The sequence below is a fragment of the Pan troglodytes genome, chromosome Y (genome assembly GCF_028858775.2).
Source record: "Pan troglodytes isolate AG18354 chromosome Y, NHGRI_mPanTro3-v2.0_pri, whole genome shotgun sequence".
NCBI classification, from domain to species: Eukaryota; Metazoa; Chordata; class Mammalia; order Primates; family Hominidae; genus Pan; species Pan troglodytes.
The window spans coordinates 22,544,531-22,558,296 of NC_072422.2; the positions used below are offsets into that span (position 1 = coordinate 22,544,531).

Here is a 13,766-nt window from a genome sequence, read left to right on the forward strand (position 1 = left end):
CTCAGTTTTGGCCCAGCAATATATCACAATACCCCCTAAGAGGAGGTAACAGACAGGAGAGTCACATCACCTAGGTCAGAGGAGCAGAGCTATATGGTAATGCCCTGTGTGTGTGGGCCCAAAAACAGAGGAGAGTTACATCACCTGAAGACTGTACCCAGCTATAAGTCACAATGATGCCTGTGGGCAGCGCCCAAGCATGAGAAGAGAGTACCATCATGTAGGTGCTGTGCCAGGCTGTATTTCAAAATCTCCATATTTCACAATATGGATAGGTTTCAGGGAGAAGAGGAGCATCACATTATCTAGTTGATGAGTCTAGAGATACGTCAAAATGACCCCTCTAGAGAGACCAGGATGCAGAATCATATGATCTGTGTGCTGGGTCTAGGAATAACCCACTCTCCCTTCTGTAAACATGGCCAAGGCAGAAGATGAGGGTCAAATCTGTTAGGTGATGGTGTGGAAAGATTTTACAAGGCTCCCTGTATGCAAGACCCAGGCAGGAGATTCCCTTCCCTCAGTTGCTGAGAACAGGAATATATCACAATGTGGGGCTCAAGCAGGAAACAAAAGAAACATCACCTATTTTCTGGGCTCAGAATTATGTCACAATCTCTCCTATGGGCAAAGCCTTTGTTAAAAAAGAAGAGTCTTGTCAAATAGTTGATGGGCCCAGAGATATGTCCCAATGCCTTATGTCACAAATTGCTGTAGGCAGGGTTCAGGCAGGAGACTCACTTGGGTGTTGGCCCCAATAATGTGTCACAGTGTTTTCTGCTTGTAGGGCAAAGTCAACAGAGTAATGTCACCGAGAAGGTGGACCCACCAATGTATTACAATCTCTTTCCAAACAATTCCTAAAAAACAAAAGAAGAGTAACATGAGCTAGGTGCTGGGCAAAGTGATATGTCACAATACTTTCTTTAAGCAGGGACTAGGCAGGAGAAGAAAATCACACCACACGGGTGATGGGCACAAAGATATTTCACAACATCCTCTTGGGCAAAACTCAGGAAGGAGAGGTAGATCATCTAGCTTTTGGATGCAGCAATATGTCAAAATGGCCATTGTGGACAGGGCACTGGCAGAAGAGTCACATAACCTGGATGTGGGTCCCAGCAATACATCACAACGCACCTGTGAGTAGCACTAATGCAAGACAGAAAACATACATTACTTAGGTGTAAGGCCAAGTGATATGTCCCAATGTCCCCTGTGGGCAGCACCAAGGCAGGAGATAAGAGTCACATCACCTAAGTGCTGGCTTCAGTGATATATCAGAATCCCATCTGTGAGCTGGACACAGGAAACATCTAAAACACTCTGGAGCTGGGCAGAGATGTATGTCACAATCCCACCTGCAGAAAGCGACAGGGATGACATGAACAACTTCACACATGTCCAGATTCCAAGTATGAGAATTTGTATGTGGGGCCTAAGTACGCCAGTCCCAATCTTAACAGTGAACTGGATTCATAAATAAGTCTTCTCTGGCTGAGAAGAATTTCTCCCCTTAGGAGAGTTACAGTCTCACAGATGTAATGAATTTTGGTTTGAGAGTCACCCACCTACCTGTGGACAAGATCCATATATGAGAGTCAATTTATTTTCTTTCTTTCTTTCTTTCTTTCTTTCTTTCTTTCTTTCTTTCTTTCTTTCTTTCTTTCTTTCTTTCTTCCTTTCTTTTTCTTTCTTTCTTATTTCTTTTAGTCCCTTGAGATGCAGTCTCACTCTATCTCCAGGCCAGAGTGCAGTGGGGCGATCTCGGTTCTCTGCAACCTCTGCCTCCTGGGTTCAAGCAACTCTCCTGCCTCAGCTTCCCAAGTAGCTGGGATTACAGGTACATGCCACCACGCTCAGCTAATTTTTGTATTTTTAGTAGAGATGGGGTGGCCAGGTGCAGTGTCCCATGCCTGTAATCCCAGCACTTTGGGAGGTCAAGGTGGGTGGATCACCTGAGGTCAGGAGTTTGAGATCAGCCTAACCAATATGGTGAAACCCCGTCTCCACTAAAAATACAAAAATTAGCTGGGCATGGTGGCATAAGCCTGTAGTCCGTGCTACTCAGGAAGCTGAGAAAAGAGAATTGTTTGAGCCCGGGAGGCGGATGTTGCAGTAAGCCTAGGTGGTGCCACTGCACTCCAGTCTGGGTGACAGAGCAAGACTCTGTCTCAAAATAATCATAATCATAATCATAATCATAATCATAAATAGTAGAGAGACGGGGTGTCACCATGTTGGCCAGGATGGTCTTGACCTCCTGACCTCATGATCCACCCACCTTGGCCTCCCAAAGTGCTGTGATTACAGGCGTGAGCCACTGCGCCCAGCCAGTTGTGCCCATTTTTGAGGATGGTAACTTTTATTGTCACCAGAGTGTGCATGAGTGTTACAATTTCACCTGTTTGCTGGGCCCTGTTAGGACACTATGTACCTCCTGTGGGCCTTGTACAGTATGCATTAAACATAATCCACTCTGAGGTCTTCGTGCTGATATGAACTTATGATTGTACCTGTGGCCATAAGCCCAGGTATGAGAGTCAACATCTCTCCAGCTGGATGGATCCAGATAAGAGGATCTTTACTTGGCCATAAACTGGGTTCAGAAATAAGTCACTATCCCAACTGTGATCGGATGTTCACATATGATAGTTACAGTTCCAACTGTGGACTGATTCAGGTATGAGATTTAGGACCTCCACAATCACCTCTGTTCCTGTGTAAGAATGACAATTCAGATGATTGGTGGGTGTGCACACAGAGAACACAATCTCACCTGTGTTCTGGACCCTGTGATGACACTGTACCATCTGAGTGCTTTATATGATATGCAAGAGTGTTTATTTTCTCTGACCTTCACAGTAAGAGAAGACCCATAATTTTGCAAGTTTGGTTAAGCCTGGCTATGAGAGAAAGTTTCTCTCCTATTGGTTGGTTTAAGGTATGAATGTCATCATCACATCTACGTGCCAAGCCAAAATATATGTAACAACTTCACATTTGGGTAGTCACGAAGCAGGAGAGTCTCATCACCTGGGTCTGTGTCAGGGATATGTCACAGTCTCCCCTGAGGACAGGGACAAGGCAAGAGAGTCACATCCCTAGGTGTTCTGCCAGGGATATGTTCTTGCTCCCTCCTGAAAGCACGACACATGCAGCAGAGTCACCTCACCTGGGTTCTGGGCCCAGCGATATGTCACAATTTTCCCTGTGAACAAGGCACAGGCAGGAGAAACACATCACCTGTTTGCTGGGCCCAGAAGTATGCTACAATTTTTCTTGTGATTAGGGCTCAGGCAGAAATGAGAGGGATCACATTTTCTAGGTGATAAATGCAGAGCAATGTCACAAGGCCCCCAGTAGTCAGGGCCTTGGCAGAAGCTTCCTATTGTCTAGGCTATTGGCCCAGTGATACATCACAATAGCTAAATTATGCGGGGCCGAAGGCAAAGAGGAGGGTTGCATCGCCTAAGTGATGAACAAAAAGATATGTCATCATATCAGGTGGAAATGGCCCATGCACGTGAGTCACATTACCTAGGTGATGGACCCAGGGATATGTCACAATACACAATATATGCAGGACGCAGCCAAGAGGGGAGAGTCCAATCACTCAGGTACTGGGCCTGGTGATACATTGTAATCTCTCTTTGGTCAGAGCACTAGCCATAGAAGAAACTCACATCACCTCGATGCTGAGGTCAGCCATATGTCACAATGCCCCTGAGAAATGGGCCCAGGCAAAGAGTCACCTCATTTAGGTGAGAGGCTCATAGATATTTTGCAATGCCTCCTGTGGGTGGCGCTCAGTAAAAAGACAGTCACATTACCTACAGTCTGCCCTCAACGATTTGTAACAATTCCTGCTATGAACAGGCAGCAGTCAGGAGAAGGGAGTCCCATCACCTGGGTGATCAGTGCAGAGATATATCACAATGCCCCCTGTAGGCAAAGCCTAGACAAGAGTTACATCACCTGGGTGCTGGACCCAGCAATATGTCACAATGGCTCATATGGGCAAAGCACAGGACAGAGTCACATAACAAAGTGCCAGGACCAGTGAAAGATCAGGATACCCATTATGGGCAGTGCCAAGACAGGAGAATAGAAGCATATTACTTAGATGCTGGATTCAGGGATATATCCCAATCTCATTTGTGGGCTACACCCAGGCAAAAATAGCAAAACATTCAGGTGCTGGCTAGAGGTGTACGTCAGAATCACACCTGCAAGAAGGTCCGTGGATGAGATTAACAATCCCACATAAGTGTCAGTTCTGGGTATGAGAGTGAACGCCTCCTGTATGTTGCATCTATATGCATAAGTCACAATCTCAATGGAGGAATGGATTTTTTCCATGAGAGCCTTAATCCCTTTTGAAAACTGACTTATCTTAGTGTAGTCACAGCCTCACAAGTGTTTTGGATCTTGGTCAGGGTGTAACAAACCCACTGGCAGACCATATCCACTTATAAGAGCCAACTTTCCAACTTTTGACTGCCTCTGGGTGTGAGTTTCAGAACCTCAATTATGGTCCATGTTCGTGTGGGAGAATGACAATTTTGACTGATGGCTGGGCTCAAGCAGGAGACTTTCATCCTGCAGGTGTTGAGACAAAGGATATGACACAACACCTAAAATACGCTGGGTGCAGGCAAAAGAGGAGAGCCATATTAGCTGGTTGCTAGGTCCAGATATATGTCACCACCTCCCTTTTTGGCAGGGCTAAGGAAAAAGAGGAGAGTCAGAGCTAAAGAAATGTCATAAGGTCCCTGTGCGTAGGTGCTATGCATAAGAGTTGCATCACCTAGTCATTGAACCCAGCCATATATTATAATACACAATGTATACAAGGCCCAGGCAAGAAAGGAGAGTAATATCATGAAGGTACTGGGTCCAGCAATATGACACAATACCCCCTGAGGGGAGGCTCCAGGCAACAATGTAACATTACCTAAGTGAAGTGCCCAGAGAGATGTTTCAATGCCCCTGGTGGGTAGGATTTTGAAAAACGAGAAGTTATAGAACCTAGGGGCTAGTCCGAGCTATATGTCACATTCATCTCCAAGAAGGAGCCCAGACATGAGAGAAATGTCACATGATGTAGGTACTGGGCAAAGTAATATGTCACAATCCTTACTGTGAGCAGGCCCTAGAAGTAGAGAGTCACATAGTCTAGATCATGGGCCCAGAGGTATTTGACAATGACTCCTGTATGTAGGGACGAGGCAGAAGAATCACGTCACCCGTGTGCTGTGCCCAGTTATAAGTCACACTTCCTTCTGTGGGCATGACCCAGGCAGGGAGAAGTCACATCATCCCACTGCTAGACCCCGAGATATGTCACAATCTCTCTTATGGGCAACGCTCAGGTAAGAGAGGAGAGTCATATCAAATAGGTGATGGACCCAGAGGTATTTTACAATGCCTTCTGTGAACTCGATCCAGGCAGAAGATTCACATCAATATCATCTTGGTGCTAAGCCCAGCAACATGTCACAATCCCTTCTGTGTAAAGGGACCAGGCAGGAGAAGAGAATCACATTACCTGGCTGATGAGCACAGAAATATATCACAATGCCCCTGTAAGGCAGGGCACAGACAGGGGAGTTACATCGCCTGAGTAGTGGACCCAGCAATATAACACAGTGTCCCATATGGGCAGTGCGCAAGCCGGAGAGTCACATAACCTGGGTGCGAGGCCAAGCTATATATAACAACGCTTCCTGTGGGCAGCACCAAGGCAGAAGAGGAGACGCACATCACCTGGGTGCAAGGTCTAGCGATATATCAAAATGCTCACTGTGGGCAGTGCCAAGGAAGGAGAACAGAGTTACATCCTCAATATGCTGGATCCAGCAATATGTGAATATCGCATCTGTGGGCTGGATCCATGCAAGACCGTCAAGGCACTCAGGTGCTAGGCACTGGCAAATTTCACACTGAAAGCTGCAGAATGGTCCAGGAATTAGATTAACAATCCCACAACTGTCTCAGTTGTAGGCATGACATTCAACATCTCCTGTATGTTGGGTCTAAGCCCACGAATAACCGTCTCAACACCAGACTGGATTTGTGTATGAGAACCTCAATTCCTCCGCAGACTGACCTGTGTTCCCGTGAGAGGTTGACAATAGTTACTGTTGGCTGGGTGTGCATATGAGTGTCACAATCTCACCTATGTGCTCGGCCCAGTTAGCACGCTCTATGTACTACTCAATGGCCCTATACAGTATGAATGAGAGTTGTAATCAACTTTGAGACCTTCCTAATGGTAGGGACCCAAGATCATACTTGTAGCATTAAGCCCAGGTATGAGAGTCAACATCATTACAATTAACTAGGTCAGGATAAGAGAGTCCTCCCTTGCCTATAAGCTGGGTTTAGAAATGAGCCACCATTTCAACTCTGGTTGAATGTTTATATATGAACACGGGCCTAGCACCAATGTGATGTGAGTCTTTGGCCTAGACACTTCAAGCAGGAGGCAATGTGACATATCTCTGGGCCTATCAACTATTTGATGGGACCTTCCTTTTTCACCTGAGATTTCCCCACAAAAGAGATGTGACATAAGTCTAGACCCAGCACCTGGGTGATGTGACTCTCCTTTATTGACTGAGCCCTGTGCATTTTGGGCATTCTGACGTATCCCTGGACCTAACTTCTGGAAGATAAGAAGATCCAGCATGGGCCCTGCCTAAAAAGTCTCTTGTGACAAATTTCTACATGAATCATCTTGGAGATTTGACTCTTCTCTCTTACCTGAGCTTTGCCCATAAGAGAGATTGTTAAGTACCTCTGCAGCAAGCACCTAAATGCTGTGGCTCTTCTTTCTTGCCTGGGTCATGCTCACAGATGAAAGGGTGGCTTATCGCTGTGTCCAGCACACCAGTTATGTGATTATGCTGCTGGATCTCTGCTCACAGGAGCCATTGTGACATATCCCTGAGCCCAGAAACTATTTAATACGACTCTCCTCAGTGACCTTAACTTTGTGCATGGGATAAATTGTGACATGTCTCTGGATCCAGCACCTAGGTGATGTGACTCTCCTTTTCTACATGGGCTATGCTTACAAGAAGGAGGCTGACTTATTGCTGTGTTGCCAACTGATGTGATACCTCTGTTCTTGTCTTCGTAGTTTTTAAGAATTTAAAAAAGAGACACAAAGAAAAAAAGTACAGCATAATTTATTGGAAAAGAAAATATTTGAAAGTTAAGTGCAGAATACAGTACACCCTGAGAGAGATATTCCAGGGTGGGTTGCTCATAAGAGTGAGACAGCGTGGATTGTCGCTGGAGAAACCCCTTTATGGCAGTTTTACATTATTGTTAATAAGGAGGAGGGAAGAGGAGTTGCTAGGAAGCATGTTCTGAGTGGTATTCTGGGTGCACATGCTCAGTAGCTGTACATGCTTGTTCATATGTTGCATGTCTCGTTAGCATCTTAGATTTCCACCCAAGAGTGTATTTCTGTTTGTTTGTTTGTTTGTTTGTTTGTTTGTTTGAGACAGAGTCTCACCGTGTTTTCCAAGCTGAGGTGCAGCGGTGTGATCTCTGCTCACTGCAACCTCTGCCTCCTGAGTTCAAGCCATGCTCGTGCCTCGGCCTCCTGAGTATCTGGGATTACAGGCATGCACCACCATACCCTGCTAATTTTTGTATTTTTAATTGAGACGGGGTTTCACTATGTTGGCCAGTCTAATCTCGAGCTTCTGGTTTGAAGTGATCCATCTTCCTCAGCCTCCCAAAGTGCTGAGAGTAGAGGTATAAGCCACCGTGCCTGGCTAGGCGGTGTATTTTTTTGCTATTAAAATAAGCAAAATTTAAGTTTGAGGACAGGTAAAATCAAAATGCACATGCTCTCTAGAACAGAAAGTCCTTAATGAGGATAGCTTTGCTTGAATAAGCCCAATTACAATGCGAATGCTAAGGCTTATTGTGTTGGCTGTACAGTCACCATGGTTTCTGTATCCCGAGATCATGGTCATTTTCTGGACTATCTATTCTGCCTCAATTTCCCCCTAAGAGATTTTAGGGCAATCATCTTATTGGAGGTTGAGGGGTTAAGCCACTTTTTCTGGAGCTGTTTCCTGCTGAGACGGGTGTTACTTCTGCCTAGCCTGGGCCTTAAAGTTTCTTCCTGTGTGATCTAACTGGGTGTAAACAACATCATTCACGGAGCCAGTGGGCAAGATGCTGGCAGCCAAAGGTTGAAAGCCTTGCCAACCATCATGCAAACATGGAGCTGCTGCAAGCAAGAGAGCAAGAAATCAGTTAACATTTTAAACAAAATTGGAATAAAAGTAAAAGCTGAAAGTATAATAATGTCTGGTACTATTAAAGAGAGCAAGGCAGGCAATGGACATTGCTTGCATGTTCCCATGGAAGTTCCTAGAGATTCAATTTTGTCTGCCTGGATGATGATATTATTAATATTGTCTTGGACTAAACCAGACTGATTGATCTCAAAAAACAGCATTCTTCTTTTAGATATAAACATGTTCCTCTTTGCCTGGCTAGGAGAAGATCCCAGGCTCTTTGGTTTTGTTGGACTACAGTGGCCATAGAGTTCAGATGTTGTTGAAGTCTATTGAGGCCCTCTGCTGCTCGTTGGGGATACATTGAGATTTTCTGAGATAGTTTGTACTGGATTCCCAAGGATCCACCTTATGGTGACATTTGTGCTGCAAAAGTATTCTGCATTAAAATGGTGAAAGCAGCAAAAGTTTTAAGTCTTTACTATTTTTTGCCAATAAGAAAAAGTTTTGTGCAGCTATGTGGTCAGCAGTCATTGGGTCCATTTATGGATGGTGAAGTTGAATTGTGGTCAAAGTTAGAGCCTAGAAGGCTTCAGTAAATGCGCTGAAGTTCTCTGAGAGCCATCAGAGCTGTTGCTTACATTGGATTAGATCATTTATTGAGAAGAGAACAAACACTCTGATGGTCCTCTCTCCATTTGGTACTTTCTGTAAGGGAATCAAATTATCTGGTCCTGCATGGTGTGAAGCTCCACTGTGAGTAACTACAGATGGGCTGGTCTATATTTACCTGGCAAAGGCCGAAAGAGGAGCATAAGGAGGAGATGAAACAAGCTTAGATTCTACAGAAGACTGATAGTGTGGGGACGCTGGGGATTCTAAAGGAGGTGTAGGCCTCTGAGGGCCCCTATCTGGAGCTGGTATTGGGCTGTGGTGTCTGGGGTCCCTTCCCCTTAAAACAGACGATCTTCTAATGGTTCTGAGGGGCTTTGTGGCTTACTAGGCTTTAGCCCACAGGTGCTGCGTAGAGCTGGGTTTTGTTGTCAGCCCAGAAAGGCTTGCACATGGGATACTTCAGACCATTTTCCCTGATTTCTACAGAAAAGATCTAGCTGTAGAATGGTGTTAACGTTCACAGTCTCATTCTCCAGCCATGTTTCGTGAACTAATCTCTATGCAGGCTAAATAGTGTTACAAAAGAAGATAATTTTTTTTATTCATCTAGCCAAAAGCTGTTTCAATTTTTAAATATACATCCCAGGTGTGTTTCAGTGTCAATAGAGGAAGTGACTCCCATGGTGCTGAGAGAATCCTGCAACGAGAGAACATGTACTAAAGTCCAGGAGACTATGGGCATCCCCATGGGCCAAGTGGAACCACCAAGGTGTCCAGTGCATCCCCTCGAAACCCCATTAACTGAAGCTCTAGGAGGTCATAGGCATTTGCCATACACCGTCCTATCTCACCAGCGGTGGACATCTCCAGCCCTGCCGAGATGACCCCCACTGCTCGCTGGGGAGCAGATGTCTGGCTGACAAGCCTTTCCCTAATTCACTGGCTTGCCATTTATGATGCCCAATTATAACACTTGCAATGCTCAGATTTAAACCCTACGACTGGGCATCTACATGACTGTGCATCTTTTGTTCAGCAAAGAAAGACTGTTGAAGAACAATTTCAAGGAGCTGGGAAATCCATAAAGCCTGAAGGGACAGGGTTTCCCCAGAACGTTAGTGAAACAGCGCTGGAACAACCAGCGATAGTTACCCAGGTAGTCTGGAAGTGCCATAGTATTCACTGCAAGTAAAATGAAAGTGAAATTAATGAAGCGGACAGACATCTCTCCGGGCCATGGCACAAGAAATGTTGATGGCTGAGGTAATACCTTGGTTCTTATTTTCTTAGTTTAAAAGAATTTAAACAAGAAACACGCAGCAAAAGAAGTACCGCATAGAGTAATTTATTGCACACACACACACAAAAGAATACTTTGAAAATTAAGTGCAGAATAGACGGTACATTCTGAGAAAGAGATTCCAGGGCAGCCTGCTCATAAGAGTGAGACAGCATTAATTGTTACTGAAGAAACCCTCCTTCTGGGACTTTTACGTGATTATTCATAAGAAGGTGGAAAGAAGTGTTATAGGAAGCAGGTTTTGAGTCGTTTTCTGGGTGCACATGTGCAGTAGCTGTACATATTTGTGCATACATTGCATGTCTCATTAGCATATTAAGTCTCCACCCAGGAATGTGTTTTTACTATTAAAATGAGCAAAAGTTCAGTTTGAGGATAGATAAAATCAAAATGCACATGCTGTCTAGAAGTAAAAGTCCCTAATGAAGATAGCGGGTTTCAAAGGACCCCAAGTGCTCCACATCTTAAATGTCGCTCCAACAAACCTGGAACACTATCTGTTCCTGAGAGATCAGGTCCCATCTGTGTTTCTGAGACACTGGCAAGTCAGGCGTGACTTGAGATGAGACTGATGAGTTCAAGCGTAAAATGCCTAAATAATCAGCAGCTTCAGCTTGCATTTTGGAGCTTGTCCGCTTAAATGGGTGGATGAAAATGGCTCACAAGTCTCACTCCTCGGAAATGGGGTCTTCTCCTTTGCTCTTAGCAGATTTTGTGCCACCCAATAATTAACCTTCCTGATGCCTTGACTTTCACATTCGTGAAAAAGGCGCCATTGAGAGTGACATTTCCAGGGAGGCACAGACGTTGTCACCCCCTGCAGAGTTCTGAAGCTGTTCATAAGCAGGCCACGTGGAAGATTTCTCTCAAAAGCTGTTGAGCATGAGCTCTGGCTAGAGTAAAAAGAGGGCTGCGGCACAATGGACAGTGTCTCAGACATCAGGACAGTTTCCACAGAAGTTTAGGAAAGAAGGCAGCGCCCTGGGCTGCAGAAGGCGCAATGCTCTGGAAAGAACCCTGGGTACAGCTGAAAGAAGAACCTGAGAAGGATAGGGCCAATCGGTTGAGGACAACCCGCCTGATTTGGGCAAAGGTAAGGTGTCTACGTAGGGTAATACCCTTCTCAATGCTCAGCGCAGACCTGTCCTCCAGGTCCACCTCTGTACTCATTCTCCTTGGCAAAGAGTCGGCATAGCATAAGAACTCAGCAGTGCTTTGCACACCGGGAAGTCCACACCCACACCGCTCTCTCCCTCCCTCCAGGGCTATGCACCCCGGTTCTTGGTACATGCTGGGATTATATTTCTGAAGCCTACCGACAAACAGGCTGAGAGCAGTTAACAGACTACAGCTCCCAGCATATTAGGTGGGGCGTGTAGCACTCTGCCCCTTCTTCCAGAACTGTGCCTCGCCCCGGAGACTGGCGCATGCTGGGATTCTAGTCCTGTAGCCCTTTGACCAAAGGGTTGGGAGTGTTTATGAAAATACATCTCCCAGCAAGCCTAAGGACACGCATACCGCCCCGCCTCTTTCTCCACTGACGGGCCGTGTCCCTGACCCCAGTGCATACCTGGTATGGTAGTCCTGCAGCCCTGTGATGAAAGTTCTGGAAGTCTTTATGAAACTACATCTCCTAGCAAGCAGAAGGAGGTGTCCACAGCCTAGCCTTTTCCTCCAGTAATGCGCACTGTCCCTGAGCCGGGCGCATGCTGGGATTGTAGTCCTGCAGGCCAGTGATGAAAGTTCTGGGAGTGTTTATGAGACGGCATCTTCCACCAAGCCTAGAGAGGCGCGCACAACCCTGCCTCTTCCTCCAGTGACGCACACTTTCCCTGAGCCCGGTCCATGCTAGGATTGTAGCGCTGCAGTCCTGTGACCAAAGGGCTGGGAGTGTTTATGAGACTGCATCTCCCAGCAAGACCAGCCAGGCGTGCAGAGCCTAGCCCCTTCCTCCACTGATTAGCGCACTCTCCCTGAGCCCGTTGCATGCTGGGATTGTAGTGCTGCAGCCCAGTGACAAAAGGGCTGGGAGTGTTTATGAGAATACATCTCCCAAAAAGCATAGCGAGAACAGCACAGGTCCACCTGTTCTTACAGTGACGCGCGCTGTCCCTGAGCAGGGTGCATGCTGGGATTGTAGTCCTGAAGCCCTGTGACCAAAGGGCTGGGAGAAATAATGAGACAACATCTCCCAGAAAGCCCAGCAAGGCGCTCACACGCCTTTCTCTTCCTCTAGTGACGCGGACTTCCCCGGCGCCCCGTGCATACTGGAATTGTACCCCTACAGAGATGTGATGAAAGGGCTGGGAGTGTTTATGAGACTACCTCTCCCAGCAAGCCCAGCGAGGCGCACACAGACCTGCCTCTTCCTCCAGTGACTAGTGCACTCTCCTTGAGCCAGAGGTATGCTGAAATTGTAGTGCTGCAGCCCTGTGACTAAAGGACTGGGGTAGTTATGAGACTGCATCTCCCAGCAAGCCCAGCGAGGCACGCACAGCTCCAAGTCTTCCTCCAGTGACACACACTGTCCCTGAACCCGCTGCATGCTGGGATTGTAGTCCTGCAGCCCTGTGACGAAAGGGCCAAGAGTGTTTTTGAGACTACATTTCCCAGAAGACCTAGGGAGAGGCACAAAGCCCCGCATCTTTTCCCCGTGACGCATACAGTTTTTGATCCCGATGCATCCTGGGATTGTAGTCCTGCAGCCCTGTGACAAAAGGTCTGAGAGTCTTTATGAAACAACATCTCCCAGCAAACGCAGCGAGGTGTGCACAACCTTCCCCTTGTTTTCCAGTGACGCGAGCTGTCCGTGAGCCCCATGCATGCTGGGATTGTAGTCTTATAGCACTGTGACCAAAGGGCAGGGAGAGGCCATGAGACTACATCTCCCAGGAAGCCCAGCAAGGCGCACACTGCCCTGCCTCTTTCTCCTTAGACTAGCGCGCCGTCACTGAGCTGGGTGCATGCTAGGATTGTAGTCCTGCAGCCCTATGACCAAAGGGATGGGAGTGTTTATGAGAATACATCTCCCAGTACGCCCAGGAGGTGCACACAGATCTGCCGCTTCCTGCAGTGACTAGCGCACTGTCCCTGAGCTGGGTGCATGTTGGGATTGCAGTCCTGGATCTCTGTGACCAAAGGACTGGGAGGGTTAATGAGACTACATCTCCCAAAAAAGCACAGAGAGAAGCGCAAAGCCCTCCCTCTTCCTCCAGTGACACGCGCTGTCCCCGAGCCCAGTGCATGCTGGGGCTGGAAGTGTAGTCCTTCAGCCCTGTGATGCAAGCGCTGGGAGGGCTTATGAGAATACAACTCCCAGCAAGCCCGGCGAGTAGCACACAACGCCGCTTCTTCCTTCAGTGACGCACAATTTCCGTGAGCCCGGTGCTGGCTGGGATTGTAGTCTTCCGCCTCTTCCTCCAGTGACAGGCACTGTCTCTTAGCCAGGTGCATGCTGGGATTGTAGTCCTGCAGCCCTGTGACCAAAGGGTTGGGCATGCTTATGAGAATACATATCCCACCAAGCCCAGCGAGGCGTGCACAGTCCCGCCTCATCCTCCAGTTATGCACACTATCCTTGATCT

At 47.0% G+C, this 13,766-nt stretch overlaps 1 long non-coding RNA gene across 1 annotated transcript; it reads right to left on the reverse strand.

The window, feature by feature from the left end:
• Window positions 1-10,211: 10,211 nt before the first annotated feature.
• On the reverse strand, window positions 10,212-12,174 carry LOC134809398 (uncharacterized). The gene is made up of 2 exons (XR_010154981.1): window positions 11,753-12,174; window positions 10,212-11,222 (listed from the first exon to the last, which is right to left on the reverse strand). It is a non-coding gene; the product is annotated as an uncharacterized LOC134809398 (long non-coding RNA).
• Window positions 12,175-13,766: the final 1,592 nt, after the last annotated feature.